This window comes from Canis lupus, chromosome 12 (assembly GCF_048164855.1).
Source record: "Canis lupus baileyi chromosome 12, mCanLup2.hap1, whole genome shotgun sequence".
NCBI classification, from domain to species: domain Eukaryota; kingdom Metazoa; phylum Chordata; class Mammalia; order Carnivora; family Canidae; genus Canis; species Canis lupus.
In genome coordinates, this window is record NC_132849.1 from 46,306,629 (window position 1) to 46,328,091 (window position 21,463).

General features: G+C 42.7%; 1 protein-coding gene and 1 long non-coding RNA gene across 10 annotated transcripts in view; one reads left to right on the forward strand and one right to left on the reverse strand.

The window, feature by feature from the left end:
• The window catches only part of NCOA1 (nuclear receptor coactivator 1), a 244,326-nt gene extending 237,325 nt beyond the window's left edge, over positions 1-7,001 (reverse strand). For 3 of the 9 annotated variants that reach the window (XM_072770856.1, XM_072770855.1, XM_072770850.1), the window contains exon 1: positions 6,417-6,435. The gene's annotated coding sequence lies outside the window, so the exon portion shown is untranslated. Of the gene's footprint in view, positions 1-6,416; positions 6,437-6,958 lie in introns of those variants that run through there. The other 6 variants (XM_072770852.1, XM_072770849.1, XM_072770851.1 and 3 more) reach the window with 3 other exon arrangements.
• Positions 7,002-7,921: 920 nt separating this feature from the next.
• LOC140600721 (uncharacterized) lies at positions 7,922-21,209 on the forward strand. Its single transcript, XR_012003883.1, has 3 exons — positions 7,922-8,617; positions 12,388-12,511; positions 20,770-21,209. It is a non-coding gene; the product is annotated as an uncharacterized lncRNA (long non-coding RNA).
• Positions 21,210-21,463: the final 254 nt, after the last annotated feature.

A 21,463-nucleotide genomic window follows, 5' to 3' on the forward strand; every position in this document is an offset into this window, starting at 1 on the left:
AATGAGATCAACCATTCAAAGTACAAGTGGAGGGACGCCTGGGTGGCACTCAGTTAAGTGTCCCGACTCTTGATCTCAGGGTCCTGAGTTCAAGCCCCACACTTGGCTTCCACGCCCAGCACGGAGCCTACATTAAAAAAATAAAAATAAATTTAAAAAAGCACAAGTGGAAACACAGAATGACCAAGCAATTTATTCCAAATGGAAAAAAAAAAAAAAAGCACCTGAGCTTTAGCTATTTAAATGCTAACGAAACTTGAGAGGCAGAATTTTATTGCTAAGAATCCAAAACCAACCATTCAAAGATAAGCTTAACTAGACAGAAGCACCAAAGAATCAACATTACTAAAGTACAAAGGTGAGATGAGAAACAACATGAAAATCTTAAAGTGACACCATCATTAAGTAACTCGTATATATGGGCTCCTGAGTCATCAGAAAGCAAGGAATTTGCAGGAGTCTCCACAGCACATTTAAGGAACAGAGAAAGGCCAAAAAGGAAAAAATAAGGTTACAATGTGGTCAACTGTGGCAAAAACCCTTGGAGAGAAGCCAGTTTAAAGGTATGCCTGTGACAGGGTACCTAGCTGGAGCTAAGTCTCAGACTCAATTTCGGCTCAAGTCGTGGTCTGGGGTCATTAGATGGAGCCCCCTCGGAATCTGTTTCAGATTCGCTCTCTCCCTCTCTTTCCCTCTGCCCCACCCCACCCCCAACACGTACTTGCAAGCTAAGTAAATAAATGTTTTTTAAAAAATAAAACAGGGGGATCCCTGGGTGGCGCAGCGGTTTGGCGCCTGCCTTTGGCCCAGGGCGCGATCCTGGAGACCCGGGATCGAATCCCACATCGGGCTCCCAGTGCATGGAGCCTGCTTCTCCCTCTGCCTGTGTCTCTCTGCCTCTCTCTCTCTCTGTGACTATCATGAATAAATAAATAAAATCTTTAAAAATAAAAAATAAAATAAAAAAAATAAAAAATAAAATAAAACAAAGGTATGCCTGTGATTTTAGGTCAGAAGACCCTGGACTCAAATGTCTTCCCTAATACCTACAAGCTGTGCATTCTTACACCAACCACTCAACTACCCTGAACCTTGTTTCCTCATTTATAAAATGTAACATGTAGAACAAGCACAGTACCTGAGGACAGTATGTCTCTGAAACAGCACTCAATAAATATTTGCTGACTCTGAATGAGGGCCATATAAGAAAAGCAGACGTTTCCCTTGAGGCACTTTTATAGTTTTCAAGAGAGTAGTCTTAAGTAATTCCTGATTAATACCTGACTGCAATATTTGACAGTCAATTTTTGACCAAAAAATAAAAATACTCATTTCCTCCTCACTTACACATTACTTAAAAGCTTACTAAAATTCTTGAAATTTAAGATCTCTTTGTAATAACTTTTAAATACTAAAACAAAACAAAAACCTCTCACAAAGAAGCCAAATACTTGGGTTCTTGCCTAAGTAATGCCACTAAGTACAGGACCCATGAAAATTACCATATTTGCCTGGCCTTAGTCTTATCATCTGTAATATTAAGGAGGTTGTGCTAAATTGCCATTAAGGCTCCTTTACTCTAAAGGGTGTGGTTCTAATTGGGTGATGGGCATTAAGCAGAGCGCTTGATGTAATGAGCACTGGGTGTTATATGCAACTGATGAATCACTAAATTCTACCCCTGAAACTAATAATACAGTATATGCTAACTCAATTGAATTTAAATTCAAAAAATTTTTAAATTAAAAAAAATTTTTTTAATGGTGTAGTTCATGTCATCTCAAGGACTATTCTAACCTAGTTAGGAAAAACAATTTAATGTACAATTTTTTAAAAAAAGGATTTCTTTCTAAAAGAAAGGAAAAGAAATAAATGTATTATATTGGAAAAAACTGAGCAACTGATGGTAAAGGGGTGATAAAAATCATGCTTTCTAGAGAACATACCAACTTTGACCCTGTTTTTGAAGGTCAAGAGATAAAAGGAGACAATTTAAAGAAAATGAAACATAAGATCAGAGCAAGATAGCTACAGGTGATTGTAACTTTCTTCACTTGTGTAGCACTTTACAGTTTACAAAGCATTTCTGCACATGCCATCTGCAGCAAATTTTCCAGAATGAAAAGTAGAACAGTTTAAATTATTTACGTTTGATAAATTTGTCCACAGAAAGTCTCTGCTACAAACAATAACATGAAAAACCATTTTGGAAAGGAATTTTTTAAGCATTTCTGTGTAGGATGAATTAGGCAAATGCATGCAGGCAAACAGCTATAAACCTACAAATCACAGAATTTAGCACAAGGAAAAAATGTGAAATCAGGCCAATATGCTGATTTAATGATAAAGAAACTCAGGCCCACAGAGTCGATGTGACTCTCTTCTCTCCATGTGCAAAACAACAGGAGGTCCACATTGTAGAACCAGAAATAAAGAGGGAAATCCAAATTGCAGAGAAAAGAATCAGAATTTGGGGACAGATTAGATAGTTATGTGATTAGGTTATGTTAGTGTAAGAAAACATTGTTAAAGTCTTACCTTGTGCCAATCATGCTAGGCCTATGTTGTTATTTAATAATTGAAAGATCAGAACCATATGAGGGTAAGTACATTATTCCGATTTTACACATGAAAACCTGAGGTTAAGTGTGGTTACATAACTAACCCAAGGTGACATCTATTAAGTATCTGGAAGAGCCAGGACATCATCCCCTTTCTGAAGTCAAGCCTCCATTTCCAAAAGAAACCTAAACTTGCCTCAAAAGTATAAGCTAGAAGAGCAAAGTTAAGTATCACTCTGGAAATGGTGGACACCACAGTGTTATCAGAATTCTGGTCCTGCTAATATGTGTATTTCACCTCCACACCTGCACCTGCTGTTACCAGTCTCATCTGTCTGTTCCCAATGGTCGGGGTCCAGGATGTCTCAGTAAAGTTAAACTTTGGCTCTCCACACTAAAACATCCATGGGGAGCGATTATATCAAAATATATATAAGATAGGGTGACTGGAGGGTGATTAATCTCAAGTCTTACAAAACTCAAGTGCCTATAGTTTGCTTCTGTTTTGGCATAAGGTATTTATCTTCAAAATATGATAACTCTACTAAGCTTTTCTAAAAGCCTGTCACTTCAAGGAGCCTCAGAAATACTGTGCTGCAGATGGGGGTATGGGGGAGGAAGCATGGATTCACCAACCCACTCTATTTGCACCTCCAAATTGGATTTATATGTTGATGTCAGTGTTTTGTAATAATTTCTCTTCTTCAACCACATATCCTGTGGAAATATAAAATAACCATTTCTCTATAGTCCAAACATCTATAATCCAAATACTGTAATGCTGTATGACCATAAAGCCCTGTCCAGAATTACAAAGAAAAAAAAAAAATCCTTGCACTTCTTTAAGCAACCAAGAACAGTACCCAGTTGCCACCACTAGGCCATTTTATGACCTCTAACCCTGCGTGTTGAGAGAAAGGTACAAAGTCTAACTAAAATATAAAGAAAGGAGAAGAAGGAAAGGCTTGAAATGACTAGATCTCATCTCAAATGGTAAGAAAAGAGGTCAGAGGCCACAGGACCCATTCTCAGACCAATGACCAAAGGCTAAACTAGTGGTTAACCAGGAAAAGAAGCAACAAAGAAGTCCTTTCCTAGTCTAGTTTGTCCCAGTGGGTAGGAAAGTTGTACACCATGGGAAGAAATGTGTACGGTTCTGCAGCTCAGACTCGATTCAACTCCTGGATGGCATGAATTTTCACCCAGTCCCACACTCCTATCTGTGCCTGATATATGCAGGTAATGTAAAAAAGAGCCCACGACATGGTTTTGGACCTCTGCCAGGAAAGCGGTTGATGGCCCTCTGAGAATTCTTGTGATTACCCTCTCTGTATAAGGCAAAAACTACTACCAAGATAATAATGAGCATCCTGGGGATCTCCTTCCATACCCTAAGGCTTATGGGTAGTATGTGCTTATTCTGACCTCCCATACTTGCCCTAAAATAAAAGCTATATTAAGCCATAGGGTTTAAGGCCAACTAACTCCAAAAGATATGCCATATAACACTCAAACAATGTGGAGTGCTTGGAGTATAAGGCAAAAAAAGAGAAACTAAAATAGAAAGAGAGGTAGTATCTCTCCACGAGAAGGTATATAAAATTGACAAAAAAAAAAAAAAAGAAGGGAAAGCTAAGTCTTTGAAAAACAATTAGAAATAACATAGTGATGTATAATCCAACAGAGAAAAGATTTTCAAGGAATGTCCAATATCCTCTCTCCCACACTCTACCTTTCAGCACTTCTACACTACTCTCATCACTTACTCAACCTTTAGTCCTGGTGAAGACCAGTCATTGGATTAGCAAGATGAAGAATACATGCAGAAAACATTCCACCCTGAGAACATCTTTAAATTATTTAGGCTTGTTTACCACCCTTCTCTATAGAGTAAAAGCATGAAATGTTGCCAACGCTTTCACAATATATACCAGTCAGCACCATAGCAACCCAATCCTCTGCCCACCAAAAGATTAACACATACACACAAAACAGGAAATTCAACAAAAATTAAATTTGACCCTAGACTCCCTCAACAGTTAAATGTCTTAAGTAGTAGCAGTATCTTTATATCACACCCACTTCATGCTACCCTTACAGCTTCCTGGCATAAGCAAATTCTTGGGATTATACAAACTGCTGCTTCTGTTTCCAGCCCAGATTTCTAGAAATGAAACCCTAGAATTGAGGGAGAAAGAAAAACAAATGTTGGCAGAAAGAGGGAGGAAAATGCATTGTCTATATAATCCCAGTTTAAGTGGAACAATCACCATTAGTTCCATCAAGCACTTTTTTTCAATAAAACCACTTACCCAAAAATGCAGATCTAAAATACTCCCTTAGCTTAAACCACACAGAAAGCAATTTAATAGACACAATCCTACAGATTTTCTCAAAAAGAAACGAGGAAGAGATTAACTACAAACTATGTCAAATTCAAGTTTTGCACCTTAAAACTCAAACTTCCTTGCGAGTCAAATAAATGTAACAAATAAGCAGGGCAAAATGTCTACAAAAATCAAACCAAACACCTGTTCTGACAAGCGACACTCCTCCATTTTCTCTCCAAACCATGTATTTCCCTATTCAGGCCCCCCTTTTTGACCCACTGTTCCCGGAGCATGAAGTCTGAATAAGAAATGGAGGGAAAACATTTCAGATGCTAGTTCACAAAACCAAATTAGACCTTTCCACAAAGTACAGGGGATAAAATAGAAAGACTTCCAAACTGTATCTAGTTTATGACAAACAGTTCAAGGAATAACCATTTATTAAGCTGAATCAAACCCCACTGCTACCTTTCACCCAAAACTATTTCTAGTTCAAGAGCCAAAAGACCCAAGCAAATACTTTCTTTTCACATTATTCTCAACATGAAGAAATCTGACCCCCTTCCTACTACATCATAGCTTCTGTGAAACAAGCTGAGAGGCCCCTTTGGCCAACTTTTTTTTTTTTTTTTTTTTTTTTTTTTGAGTCTAACCTCCAACCAATTCCAGAAGAAGAGACAAACCTCAAACAAATTTAACCCTTGATATCCATCCCTTCAGCAGCACAGTACGCTCCACCACAGCAATGTTTTTACACAGACACTCAAAGATTTCTTAATCACTGAAGTGTAAGCCTCAGCCCTCACAAATCATCGCCACAGAGATTACTCTTGGCATCCACAGAGGGTGCTGGGACTGCAATTCAGTCAAGAACCCTTCATTCACCATCATCAGACTCGACATTAAAAATTCGCCCTCTCAGAAGAAAAAAAAAAAAAAGTCACCTTCTCCACAAGGACACCTGCCTCTTCAACGCCTCTACAGTGAACATGGAGAGCCCAGCACCAAAGGCTGAAAGATCCTCCAGCTTAAAGTTTTCCTGCCCACCAAAGTCTGCAGCCACAGCACCGTGGACTGTCCTTGTCACACACACAGGCTTTACTGTCAAACCTTCCGTCTCCCTCTGACATCGTCAGTGCCTAGACCACGGGGGTGACCGCTTTAAAAAGAAGCAAAATGAACAAAACAAAACAAACCCCACAGCTGGCTGGTAAGGACAAGGGACCCTGGTGTCCGGTTTCTCCGTGTCTCTTCCGAAGAGACGGGAGGGCGGCTCGAGTTCTGCCGCTGACCATTAACCAGTCCCACCTCCGGGTCGTCCAGTCAACACGTCGGCTCCCCCTCGCAGGTCCCTTCAGCCGACTCCTGGGAAGGGGACCAAACCCTGGCCCTACAGCAAAATCTCACGTATCCATCCCCTTTCTACCTCCGAAATCCCTCTCCGGCAGAAGGGAGGGGGGGAAAAAAAAAAAAAAAAGCAAGTGCGCGGGGGGTACACAGAAGCGCCGTCGAAGGCTGCGCTTACGGAAAGGCACGCCATGGTCATCCCCATTTCGCAGTCCGAGCAAGCGAGACTCGGCGAGGTGGCCCGGCTCGCCAAGGTCACCGCGCGCGCCGGGGCCGAGGGGCGCCCGCGCCGACTTCCGGCTCCCCCTCTCGGCGGCGGCGGCGGCGGGGAGCGCCGGCGGGCTGGGGGCGCCGCTCCCCACGCCGGGCCGGCGGCCGCGAGCCTCGCGCACCCTCCGCGGATGCTCGCCCAGTCGGCGCTAACTAGGGCAACTGGGAAAAGGGGCCGCCAAGTCGCTGCTGCAGCAATTTCCTCCGCGGGCGCAGCCCCCAGCTGGCGCCCGTGACAGCTGCGACCTCCGCCCCCTCCAGCCGCGCGAGGCCGAGGGAGAACTCGGGGAAAGTGGGAGGAGGACGGAACGGAGAGAAAGGAGGGAGGGGGGCGGAGGGGCGCCAGCTGCTCCCCGCCCCCTAAGGCCTCGGCGGCCGCGCGGCTCGTGACAGCTGCACCCACCGGGAGGCTCGGCGCCCGCCGCCCGCCGCCCGCCGCCCGCCACTCACCTGCCGCCGCCGCCGCCGCCGCCGCCGCCGCCGCCTCTGGGCCGCGCTGACGGGCGCCGCGCTCGCCGGGACCCAGGCGGCGCCGCCGCGGCCTCCGCCGGTGCCCGGGCCGAGCGCCCGCCGCCGCCGCGGCTCTCCGGCCCCCTCCTCCGGAGCAGGGGTCCCCCCGCAGGGGGATGCAGAAAGAACCCGGCGCGGGCTCCGCTCGAGGGAGCAGCAGGGAACGGGGCAGCCGAGGCGCTCGAGGCCGCGGTCCAGCCGTCTGAGGGGAGGGCTCGGCGGATCGCGTCAGACTCCCGCTCGCCTGGCCCGAAGAACAGGCATTTCAGCCGCTCTCCGCGGCCGCCATGTTCTCCTCCTCCTCGGCCGCCGCCGCCGCCGCCGCTGCCGCCGCCGCCGCCGCCGCCACCGCCCCCCGCTCGCGGCCCCGCCCCCTCCGCGCCCCGCCCCGCCCCTCCGCGCCCCGCCCCGCCCCGCTCGCGCCCCGCCGCCCCGCCCGCCGCGCTGCCCCTGAGCGCTCGGGGCCCGCCCGGCCGCCGCGACCCTGCGCCCGCGAGCTCCGACGGCGCGCCCGGGCCTCGCGCTCCCCGCCCGCCGGGCCGCGGAGACAGGAGGCGCCCCGCGCCCTCTGCCGGCCGCCCGCCCGAGGGACGGCCGCCGCGGTCCCGCCCCGGCCCGCGTCCTAACGAAGTGTGGGAAAGGAGGCCCCAACTCTTCCCCTCCCCTCGGGGCGTTCCTCCGACTGCTGCCGGGAAGCCGCCTGGAGCCCCGGGGCGCTCTCGGCTAGGCCGCCCGGCCTGCAGCCTCCCGCCGCGCTCCTCTTCCGGAGAAGGTGGGGATGCGGCGGCCAGAGGCCCTGCACACCCGGGAGGAGTCGCTCCTGGGCCCGGCCCTCCGCCGATCCGTTGTATTACTTTGAGAAAGAGACACATCCCGCGGGGTCTCTCTCTCTTTTTTTTTTTTTTTTTCCTGTTCTGTAAAATTGGGACGTGGTTGCTTAGATGATTTCACAGGCTGTTAGACGAGGGAAAAGAAAGATCATATGCCCCCTTCGTTTTACAGATGAACAGATCTGACTGACACGTCTGGCTCTGCGAGTCTATGAATTACCCAAAATGTCTGTCATTGACAGAGCTTTCCCCTCAAGGGGGGCCCACACCTTTCTTCTTTCCTACCCGCTTTTTAAATTCTGTCATGGAAGTACTACTTCCAAAAGTGGAGTGTGCCTTGTCACTGGAGGAATCAAACAGCTGCTGAACAGGCTTTCGGAGCCGTGATGGCCTTATCTGGAAAGCATCCCTCATTCCAAAGGCTGGCAATATAATACCTCTCTCTCCCTCTCTCTCTGTCCCTCTCTGGGATGTCCCAAGGATGCATGAGTCACTGGCTGCGGAAGAGCTTTGTAAAGCATACATCTATCCTTTCCCGCACTCTTTTCCCCCAGTTAGTTCGCTACTTTCACCTGCCTCAATCCTATTCTGGCGCTGCTGTCTCGCAATATTATCTGCTGTTTCTCTTCCAGTGTTTTCTATCCTAGAGCAAACCCCTTGTCAATCCTGAAACCCGTCTCACTCGTCCTAACCGAAACCTGACTGCCTTGAAAACGCCATCCTCCCTTGGCATCTCTCTGAGGCAGTGAGCAGCTTCCTCCAGAATCAGGTACTCCATCCTGCCACACCCACGATCCTCCACCTTCTCCCTGTCCTGCTCATAAAAGCAACCTTTCGCCCACATCCCACATTCACTCATATTAATTCATTTATGTCCATTCAGTCGATTCTTGTCAAAGATATGTTACTGGCGCCCTAGGTGCACTTCCTTAGACCTTGCCCTCACCTGGTTTATCAGGACCTCTAGGTACCAGCAGAGTCCCCATTCCCAATAACAGCTGGAAATACCCAGCACTATGCATCTCCACATCCACCCTGTTGTCCCCTTTTGCAGGACATACTCCCAGTATAGTCCAGTCCAGACTGCATGAAGGTGCCCACAAGTGAGTCACTTGGATAGTGATGCTGTCTCCTGTTGGGGCTACACTCTAGTTCCTGCTAGATTGATAAATTGATAAATCCAGTGGACCCTTTAGTCCTCCCACTATGGACCTTTCTACAGTGCTGGATGGTTACTGCAAACTCTTCCTTTTTGAAACTCTCCTCTCTCTTCTGCATCAGTCTCTTTTCCTCTACCTGTCTTCTGACCTTCCCTTTACTAGCACTTTTCTTGGTTGCTCGTTTCTTACAAAGCCATAATATGTTTGTATCCTCAAGATTTTATTTTTCCCTTCTTTCCCCTCACTTAGTTTGGCTTCATCTATTTCCACCGCTTCAATTGTTAATAGCTCCTGCATCTCCTTCTTCTAGCTGCCCCCTACACACACACATACACACACACACACACACACACACACACATACTGCAGCTCAGTGGTTTAATTAACTTTAAAACATCCTCAGGACATGCAGAGCTAAGATGTTGTTGAATGATGAATGAAACTTAAGGCATTATTTATATTGCCATAACCATCCATAGATGCTAAGGAAAGAATTCTTTTTTCTAGGGTTACACTCTTTCTAAAGACCCTTTGACTTTTTCTTCTTCCTTTGCAAATCATAATCACTTGCCATAACAGTTAAACCCACTTTTTTTCTTTTTTATTATGCTAAAATACACACTACATAAAATTTACCATCTTAGCCATTTTTAAGTGTACAGTTCAGTGGTACTAAGTACATTCACATTGTTGTGTAGCCATTACCATCATCCATCCCCAGAACTCTTTTCATCTTGTAAAATTGAAGCTCTGTATACCTATTAAACAATAACTCTCCGTTCTCTCCTCCCCCAGCCTCTGACAAACACTATTCTACTTTCTGTCTCTATGATTTTGTTTACTGTAAGTACCTCATGTAAGGGAATCATACAACATTTGTCTTTTTGTGTCTGACTTATTTCACTTATAATGTCCCTAAGGTTTATCCCTTTTGTGAGATTTTGCAGAATTTCCTCCCTTTTTAAGGCTAACTAATATTCTGCATTTTGCTTATTCATTCATCCATTGATGGACACACTTTATTTAGCTATTGTGAATAATGCTGCAATGGACATGGGTATACAAATATCTCTGAGACCCTGCTTTCAATTCTTTTGTATGTATATATATCCAGAAGTGGAATTGCTAGATCAGATGGTATTTGTACTTTTAATTTTTTTAGGAACTCCATACTGATTTCCACAGTGTCTATACCATCTTATATTCCAACCAACAATGTACAAGTATTCCAGTTTCTCCACATTCTTGCTAACACTTGCTTTTTATGTTTTTTTTTCTTATTGATATTGTTTTCAGTAGCCATCCTAATGGGTGTGAGGTGGTATTTCATTGGAGTTTTGATTTGCATTTCCCTAATGATTAGTAATAGGGAGCATCTTTTCATAAACTAATAACCCACTTTTATTTCTCTCAATTGGTCATCTCTTTTCTGGTCATTTTCAACACGTCTCTGATTCCATCTACTTTTTTATTCACACCACCTTTCTATTCAAGGCCCAATTCCTTAATTCCAACTAACCCCAAGGGGTGAAAGATTTATAGTTAAATTTACTTCCTGAACCCCAAGGCAGCCTTTTGGAAATCCATTTGCTTTAGCTACTTAAGTGAAAGCTCCTTTACTTCCAAGTAACAATGCCAATCGACAAGTAGGACGGACTCCAATTAAATGAAAGTGGTTTGAAGAAATTTTTTTTCAATGAAAATGTAAGACATTTAACTTTTATAGCCCAGATAGATCTGATTTTAGACCAGGTCCTATTGACCCAGGTCCAGGATTTAGAACATATTCAAGGATCTGTAACATACCTGTTGAATTTTCTCCAAAGCAAAATAGATTCTCAGTTCTATAAAACATCTGGTTAGTGTACATGAAATCACTCCAGTTTGTAAAGCAAGAATTGATTTAGCTTTGACACTCTTTTTTTCAAATAGTTTTTTTTTGTAATAATGAAGCAAATTCATAAAATATTCAACAAAGAGAAGTACGAAGAAGTAAAAAAAACAAAAACAAAAAACAAAAAAACTATTGAGCCAGAGAAAAGCATAGTAAACACCTTTCCATATATTGACTACATATTTGCACATACAACTATACTAAGGTATTCAATTTTACATAATAGAATCACACTATAAATGCTCATCAATAATCTGGTATCTATTACTATAAAACACATCTTTTTTTAAAGATTTTATGTATTTATTTATTCATGAGAGACACACACACACAGAGAGAGAGAGAGAGAGAGAGAGGCAGAGACACAGGCAGAGGGAGAAGCAGGCTCCATGCAGGGAGCCCGACGTGGGACTCGATCCCTCCTCTCCAGGATCAGGCCCTGGGCGGAAGGCGGCACTGAACCGCTGAGCCACCCGGGCTACCCTAAAATACATCTTTATCATTAAAATGGCTGAATACTCATGCATTGTATGTCTCTCTAGCCATTTAATTAACCAATCCCTTGCTGGAAAATGTTTACATTGTTTCTTGCTTTTTTTGTTTATTTTTAAAATGATGCTATAATTCTAACACATGCCTCTGTGCCCAGTTTGAAAACTATTTTGTTAGGTTAAATTCCTAGATTAATTGCTAGCTTGAATTGCTGGCTTCATTTTTTTCTACTACACATTTGCCAAACTGACCTCCAGGAAAATTGTTCCCATCTACAATCCTACCTAGGGTGTATGAGTCTGCCACTGCACCACAAAATAAATAAATTTTGTCAGTGTTTCTTTGAATAGTCTTTAATTTCCATATGTGCTTGAAGTATAGACATTAAGAATATATTTTGAGTTAGGCAGCCCTGAGTTTCAAATGGCTCTGCCACTTCCTAACTGTGTGACCTTGAACAAACCACTTTAAACACTACCAGACCTCAGTGTCCTCATCTATAAAATAGGACACTAGCCAACAATTATTGTCAAGATTAAATGAAATAATGTATGCAAAGTACTTAATATAGTGTTCAGCATTTAGGATTGCCCATGAGAAAGTAAAAATGAGCACAAACTAAGAAGGTAAAAATCTTCCCTGCCATTCATCAGGCTGGAAGAACAGGCACAGATAAAACCAGCTGCACAGTTAACAGGATGCAGTGTCCCCTGAGGACATACTGCAGCTGTAAAGTGTCATAATAGCTGCCTTCTTCAAGTGACTACTGCTTTCCTACTCACTGGGAAACTTTGTTCTCTACAAACACAGATATCAGAAACTTTGGTGTTTGTAATTATATCAATAAGAATGAAGCATCCATCTCTTGCCCAGAGAGTCTAAATCCTTTTAGACAGAGACGTAGTTCTGATTTACAACCCAGACATAGAGTTTTAGATAAGGGAATTTCTGGACAAACACTCTACACCTATCTTAACTTTTATTGTTTCCAAAGCAACAGGACTCTGGATTTACTCTGCAGTTCAACCTAGATGTTGACCCCTTCATACACAATCATGTTTTCATCTGAGACTATGAAAATGCTGCTTTGTTCAAACTGCATCTAAACTCTGCTCAAGGTTAGTGTCTTCTAGCAAATAGAAATAGGTATTACATAAATGTAGGGTTTCATCTAGAACATCTTATAAATTTCTGTTTAACAATTTGAAAATATTATTTCTTAAGTTAGGTATCATTAGGCAAATTGAATGGTTATGCCTCCAAATGATAGTGATTTTTAAAATTTTAATTCCAGTACAGTTAACATACAGTGTTATATTAGTTTCAGCTGTACAATATAGTGATTTTAACAATTCTATACCTTACTCAGTACTTATCACAATAAGTGTACTCTTAATCCCCTTCACCTAGTTCACCCATCTTCCCTCCCCTCTGATAACCATTTATTTTTTCTCTATATTTAAGAGTCTGGTTTTTTGTTTGTCTCTTTTCTTTGTTCATTTGTTTTATTTCTTAAATTCCACAGATGAGTAAAATCACATGGTATTTGTCTTTCTCTGACATATTTTGCTTACCATTGTACCCTCTAGATCCACCCGTGTTGTTGCAAATGACAAAATTTCACTCTTTTTTTTTTTAAGATTTATTTTATTTTTTAAAAAATACTTATTTATTCATGAGAGACACAGAGAGAGAGAGAGGCAGAGACACAAGCAGAGGGAAAAACAGGCTCCATGCAGGGAGCCTGATTTGGGATTCGATCCCGGAACTCCAGGACCACACCCTGGGCCAAAGGCAGATGCTCAACCACTGAGCCACCCAGTCATCCCAAGATTTATTTATTTATTTGAGAGAGAGTGAACATGTGTGGGAGGAGGGACAATGGGAGAGGGAGAGGGAGAGGGAGAATCTCAGGCAACTCCTCACTGAGCACAGAGCCCTATCCAGGGCTCCATCTCACAACCCTGAGATCATGACCTGATCCAAATCAAGAGTGAGATGCTTAACCAACTGAGCCACCCAAGCACCCCAAGATGTCACTCTTTTTATGGCTGAGTAATATTCCATCATATATATATAATATTCCATCACATATATATATGATATTTATATCCTGTGCAATATTTATATATATATATCCCAATACAAATGATAGTGATTTTTAGTTTCTTTCAGTCCAAGCTATTTATTTGGGTAGTAAAAACTTTTGCCCAGGAAGTAGATATTTTTTAAGTCAAATAAATATCTAATCATGTCCTAATGGTCTCGTGGATTCATTGCTGTGACTTTATTTCTATACATCATGCAGCAGCTCTGCCTAAAAGATATTTAGGTTCTGCATTAGTTAGTTCCCTTTTCAGAGCTACATACTTAGCAACATAGCAAATTCCTTTGGTTTTTACATCTGAATTCTAAGGGCTATAGTCTCTATTATGGACATTTTAGTTATTTAAAATTTATACTACTAAAAACATACTGCAACAAATGCTTTCTTTGCGCCCTTCTGAGATGACAATATCATCTATTTTCCCAAGCAATAATGATATAAAACACAGGCATGCTTCCCTAACATGTGTAGGCTTCAATCAGACTCGCAGTAGCAGCTGCTTCTCACTTTTGAAGTCTGAGTGCCAAAGTCAATTGTACATGTAGGAGGACTGGATTGGCGGTGGCCTGTGCTGTGTGCTTCCAGATGCCAGGCATACCCCACCCCCAAGCTTACCATAATGCCTGCAGTTTCAATGACAGAGATTCATTCCTTTGGGTTTGTAATTTGCTGTCTCAGGATGATCCTTTAAACAAATCATTTCTCCTTGATTATGGTTATTGTAGAAAATTGAGAACATACAGAGAGGTTGATGAATCAAAATAGAAATTACCTGTAGCTCAAGACTCAGACACCACTACTGTTAACATTTGGTATTTCCTTCCTCTCTCATCATGAACGTGAAATTGAAAAGATGACCTTATTTATAACTCTTTTGTTATGCATTTAAGCAGCTTTAAGCAATAAAGGAAATTGATGAATATAAACTGCAAGCATTTCTCTAAATTTACTTCTGATTCTCTTCTTCATGCAATAAACATTACTAAATACCTACTACATGCTAGGCACTGAGCTAGACACAGATACAGAACACATTATCAGTGTATAAAAATTCACATATTTTTACAAATCAGTAATCAGACATATAATCAGTGCATCAAGTATTTTATGTTCTAGTTTTCTTTTTCAATATTATTTCTTATACATTTATATGTATGCCTCAAACTTCTTGATTTTTAAGGGTTGTATGGTATTCAGTTGTATTGATTTTACCATTCTTTAATATTGCAAATTTGGGCTCTTTTCTCTTCCCTCTTGCTTTTAGATTCTTTCCTTAGACTTTATTCCTCAAAGGAGGTTATCAAATCAAAGGGCATTATTGTTACCTATCTTCTTTCAGAATTCAAAGACAGGAAGAGAAACAAATTGCATGTGACTTAGATTTCTCATGAATTCAGTCAAGCAGATGGTTCTTTTCCCATTTGGGGGAAGTAGAGGTAAGTAGCACAGAGAGAAAGCATAAGCCATTGAAGATGAACTTTACCCTCTTCACGGCTCAGCCAGTTTCTCCAAGAGCAACAGAAATGGTTACTAGGAGTGACACCCTTTCCACCATTGTTAGGTTGTGGATTCCACCACCATGCAAGCTCACTGAGGGCAGGGGTTTCTGCATCCATCATAAAGCCCACAGCTTTGTTTTTCATTAGGTTTGACTTTCAGAAGAACCCACAATTCTGCACTTTATACACTGATGCAACTAATAGCTATTGCTACACCAATTCATTCTTTCATGTCTCTGTGGACCAATGACAACTATAAATTTTCCCTTGAAGATGGAGCCTACCAGTTGCTGATACATGGGTGAGAGTTCATGGTGGCACCCACTGGGGCTCTGCTAAAGAATCCCCAGGCAGGACCTGCTGAAGGGATCCTCCATCTGGGCTGTGCTAAGCCTTCCTGTACGCCCACTCACCACTGGGCTGCAGAGAGATTTAAGTCCCACTCTCTTGGCTTGATGGATACATTCCTCTTTCCCTCCCACCTTCCAGGACAGCCCAAACTCTGTCACTTGGGTAGAGGAAAAGCATAAGAGAGCAGAAAAGGGGAAATTGCTAGCTCTACCTCCTCCGTCCCAAGGCAAGCTGTCAGGCCCTAAGTTTTCAACCATAAGAATTTTAAGTAGAGATCGTATCCAGGGATTCATTCATACAATCACCCAATAAATATTTATTAAGAGCCCACTATGTGCCAAGCATAATTTTAAGTGTTGGGGGTACACAGGGGCACAATTTTTGTCTTCCAAAGCTTACATGGTGGAAGAAATAGATAACAAATGAATCAACAATAAATGAGGAAAGGCTTCATATAACTAGAACATATAAAGTGCAACTGTCAGTGCTAAAATAATCTAACATGTCAATCATTCTGAATCACTCTCAGAATTTCCCTTCAGGAGGAAGCTGAATAAAATCTAAGAATGTTCTCCAGTTCAATGTAACAAGCTGTACTTCCTACAGTCACTGGGAAACTGTAAAGACTGAAAAGAGAGGCTCCCTGCCCTCAAAACACTCATCTTCTAGTAGGGAAGTTTCATGTATCCAACTAACCACCATAGTTGGTGCTTCTACTGTGCATCTTCATTACAGGAAGGGAAATGTATGTACTTCCATTCTTTGAGCTAGCGTGTGTCAAGGACATACTTCAAATTCTGCATATTCTGGATGCACAAACTCAGAGCCTACACACGGCTTCTTGTTCCATGAGCATCTACAGCTATGATTCCAGGAAAGGATTTATTCAGCCCCTCTGCCCCTCCCCATTTTCCAGCCTCATCACTGCCCTCCAGTATCTCCTTGACTCCCCTCCTCAACTACCCCCCTCCATGAACTATCAGAGAGCTAACTATCTCCTCACTCCCTTATTGTCCCTAGGGTCAGGAAACATTGGGGACACTCTTTCCCATGGCTCTTTCCTCATCTAATTCCCTACACCCACAAAATTCTAAGACAGGAAGAGATCTTAGCACGACGTACCCATATTACCGATAAGGAAACTGAGGTCTGGAGAACTTAAGTGACTGGTCGTAGGCCAAACAGCTAGTTAGGTACTTCCTACAGGGAGCGTTTTTTCCTGGAGTGAGTCAGGGGAAGCCTTTCAGGGACGAGGTTTAACAGATTTAAAGGGTCTTACTTGTCTGCTGCTGGCTGTTAGCGTGAAAAGGAAGACGAACCCTCAGTTGACCAAATAGAGTTGATACACAGAACAGTGAAATTACCTGGCCACCCAGAGAGGTTGGGGTGGAAGCAGGATTACAAGTGGCTAAGAAATGAGTGGGCAGGGGCACCTGGCTGGCTCAGTCGGTTAAGCATCTGCCTTCAGCTCAGGTCATGATCTGAGCTCCTAGGATCAAGTCCCACTTAGGGCTCCTCACTCAGTGGGGTGCCTCATTTTCCCTCTCCCGCTGCCCCTCCCCCCAGCTGCTGCGTTCTCTCTCTCTCTCTCTCACTGTGCTCTCTCTCTTTCAAATAAATAAAATATTTTTTTAAAAAAAGAAATGAGTGGGCAGTGGAAGGTCAAGGCTAACTCACTTGTGAAGTCTGTTGATGGGGAGAGAAGTTGGCAATTAAGAACTTAAAGGAAGACAAGAGGATTGTCATTTCAGTAGAAGGGAGATATGACATGTTGATGGGCAGAGGGGAAGATCATTTATTAGAAAAGATTGAAGTTGCAAAAAAGGAAAACTAACTGAACAAGGTTTGAGGGAAGTGGGCAGGGATGAGATTAAAGACATAAGTAGGGATATGACCTCTTGGCTTATTGTGCCATTAGCTATTTGACTCTAAATTCCACAAGGACAAGGATTATGTCAGGTTTTGCTCTCCATTGTATCCAGCACATGGTAAGAACTCTAAAATACCTCTTAGAGGAATGAATGAATGAATGAATGAATGATAAGGGAACCTCCCAATTCTGCACTTACATATTCAATAGCAAAAAGTTTAGATCCAAATAAAAGAAGAAAAAAAAGGAGGCAAGAAGGAGGTTAAAATACAACACAGATGCCTACTCTGTCCTCTTTGGCCAATGTACTGGATGACATCCAGGAAACCAAGATGAATTGTCAGTAGTTACTGTCATGTAGAGAAACTGACAGTTCTGGTGACTTTAGTGCTGATGTTAATTGGAACTGTACACTACAGCATAAAGTTATTTATCATCCTGAGTTCTGAATGCCAAGTGAAATTTATCATTTAAATCTTTATATGAGAACCCGGAATAGCAGAGTAGCTGGTGCCCTTGATAGAAATTTTACCCAAAAAGATAAAGAAATCATACATATGCACAGGGGTGATATTCAAAATATTTAACAACTAATATGGCACAGAAGCCAACAGACCAGGCCTAAGCAACCCATGAGGCTGCACCTGTGCATACTGGTGATTAGGACTGCACATGACTATTGCTTATACTGATGCTCAGAGAACATCAGAGCTATTTTCAAAAGGCCATTTTGCCAGGTAGAAGAAAGAGCATCCAAAGCAATGTTGCATGCTTCCAGAGCAATATCTTCCCCACCAATTCTTAGCCCGATACTCCTCCATCTAGTAGAGTAGAACTGTACTCACTGGTTTTTCAACTTTGTTCCCTAGACTTCAGCAAACCCTGATGTTGGCCACTTTCATTATTCTCTGCCTTCCTTGATTCATCAAACTCCTGAACCAGCCACACCTGTACAAGGCCTGCCCTTAGTTAATCCATATGCCAATTACCTTCATTAGCCTATAACTATTCCTGATACCTACCACCCTTCCTGGTCATATCCAGATGCTAACAGACCAGCAAAAAAGACTCAAAGAAAATCTTACGACATGGAGGACCAACAATAGAAAACCAAGTTCCAAGAAGTGGCAGGCTGAGAATACTACTAGGGGATAGGATTATGATTCCCTAAGTTTCCTGTGGGTCAAATGGCTCTCCACCTCTAATTTTATTTTATTTTATTTTATTTTATTTTATTTTATTTTATTTTATTTTATTTTATTATTTTATTTTATTTTATTTTATTTTATTTTATTTTATTTTTTAAAGATTTTTTATTTATTTATGACAGACAGAGAGAGAGGCAGAGACACTGGCAGAGGGAGAAGCAGGCTTCATGCACGGAGCCTGACATGGGACTCGATCCCGGGTCTCCAGGATCACGCCCTGGGCTGAAGGTGGCGCTGAACCACTGAGCCACCCGGGCTGCCCTCCACCTCTAATTTTAAAAGATAGAAAACCAAATACAGATATTATATACTTCTATTGATTACTTAAGGAAATAAGGTCTTCTCTGTGTCTTACATTGTATTGTGTACTGTGAGACCAACAGAAGGAAGTATACCTGATGGAATGCCTCCAAAAATCCAAGAAATGTGTTAGTTGACAACTCACAGGTAATTGCCACAGTCGGACCTTAATTCCACAGTGTTACCAGTAACCAATCATTCAACAGGGTTGTACGCTAAATCATGTCCCACTCAAAATGTATATGTTGAAATCCCTAACCCCCATTACCTCAGAATGTGACTGAATTTGGAGAAAGGGCCTTTAAAGGGATGAGTAAGTTAAAATGAAGCTGTAAGAGTGGGTCTTAATCCAATCTGACCAGTGTCCTTACAAGAGGAAACTCACACACACACACACACACACACACAGAGGAAAAACCATGTGAGGACACAGCAAGAATGCCGCCATTGGCAAGCAAAGGAGAGGGGTCTCAGAAGAAACCGGTCCTGCTGACATGGTCTTGGATTTCCAGCCTCCAGAACTCCAAGAAAATAAATCTCTGTTGTTCAAGCCCCCCTAGTCTGTGATATCTTGTGACGGCAGCTCTAGCAGACTAATATGAACAGGTCATTGTGATCTACAGTGACAAAGTGTCTTCAACTGAGCTGTAACTATTTGAAGGCAGGACCTAAGTCTTATATTTCTTTGTATGCCCCAAATGCCCAGTAAAGTCCCCTTCACAGAGTAGGACCTCAGCACACATCTTTAAATCAATACTTAATAGAACAGTCTAAGATACAGTAACTGCCTTTGAAAGGCTTGAAAACTGGTAGTAGAGACAAGACAGGCATGGCCAAGTCACCACCGAAGCAGGAGGTACCAGGTGATGGAAAGCACTGAGGGATCTGTCAGGAGCATTTATGGAGTGCTTCATGGCCAGGATCCAGACAGGAAGGGAAGAAATGGGGGGCACAGGGACATTCCTGGGACAGAGAACAATATAAGCAAAAGCAGACAATTGGAAATACTTTCTTTTCTATTAACAAAAGAGTAAACATTTGTTCCAGTTAGAGTGGCATGTTCATGTAAAGAAAATACGTGACATTTCTGAGAGTTTGAATGCCAGTCTTAGGCCTCAGGACTTGCTCCTTGTCCTAACACCCTTCTGGAACGAAGAGAGTTCAGATCTCATGCCCACCTGGTCCAGGAGTTGAGGGAGGGTAAGATGTAAAGAAAGATTGGCACGTGGAATTACAAACTGGCATGTCCAGGATCAAGATAAACTAATCAGAGAGGCAGAATTCATTATGAGGTAACCAGACTGACCTGAAGGTGTGGAGACAGAGCTGGCTCTGGGAGGAAGTGGGAAGGAGTGGAAGAAACACCAGGTCCTTTTATGGAAGCCTTATCTTGGAATGGGGGCTGACAGGAGGATGGAAGCATTCTGGACAGTAGGTAGATGATGAGGGGCCACTGAAGATTGTTGACCGGAGGCCAAATAAACAGTATAGAAAAATCAAATAGGCAGCACTCTAGAAGTAGAATGAGAAACGATAGTGATTCAGAGGTTGGGGAAATCTTTTTGAAAATCTCTGGTTTTTCACTTTCATTGCACCAGTGCCTAACAGGCAGTGCATACTCAATAAATGTTAAAAATGAAATGAATGCTCTCTGTACAATGATTGTTTTTGTCCTTAGACTAAGAATAGCTTGCAGAATAAAGCAATAAATTAATATTGTGGTTTACAGATTAAATTCCTGTGAATTTGGCCAATGTGAATTCTTTCTGTGCAGCCTAATAATTCCTGGATGAACTAAAAGTAGTGAGTTTTTAAACCTTGCAGCTTGGGGATCTGACATTCTATCAATTCTTTGGTAGAAAGTAATGAAAATAAACTATTATTACCTGAGCAAAAAATGAATTGATTGGAAGGACATAAGGCAGGACAGAGAATAAAAGGATCTGTTGGATCATTTGGCCTGAGGAGGGCAGAAGCAAAGAGCTCCAGGCACCTTGGTAGCAGGATCTTGTGAACTGTATTTCTATGGCTCTGCTTTCAGATAATGCAGCCTCACCACCTTCTGTGTCTGGATGTCTCAGCTCAAAATGGAAGTTCCCAGGATTAAAAAATGTTATCGGCCAAGCGAAGATCAAATATCAACCTCCCTGTTGGCGGTAGATGGGCAGAATGCTATTACTGAACCCATCAACACAACATACTGGACATATCAAGCAGGGGCAGGCCTCCCAGGAAGGGATTCAGGCCCACAAAAAATAACTGATATCCACTCTGGGCACCTCCACTTCAATATTCACCTTTAAAGGAGGTGCCTGGGCAGAGGTTAAGGATCCAACTTTTGATTTCGGCTCAGAACATGATCTGGTGCCCCCATTGGGCTCCAGGCTGGATATGGAGCCAGCTTAAGATTCTCTCTCTCCCTCTGCCCCTCATCTCTCCCCTGTCTCCCTGCCTCCCATTCCCACGTATGCAAATGCATGCACATGCTCTCAAATAAAATAAAATAAAATAAAATAGAATGAAATGAAATAAATAATGGAGTGTGGCAAGGTCATTGGACAAGATGCTACTTGAGTGCCTTTCCACTTCTGAGAAGGCTACATGCTGAAATTTACATTTGTCATGCAAGAAACCAAATCCTACAGAAAATGATGAATTCATGCACTATGAAGCTTTTCTACACAGAAGTATCTCATCTCCTAGAATTTTCAGTATCTGTTCAATATGTCTGCATG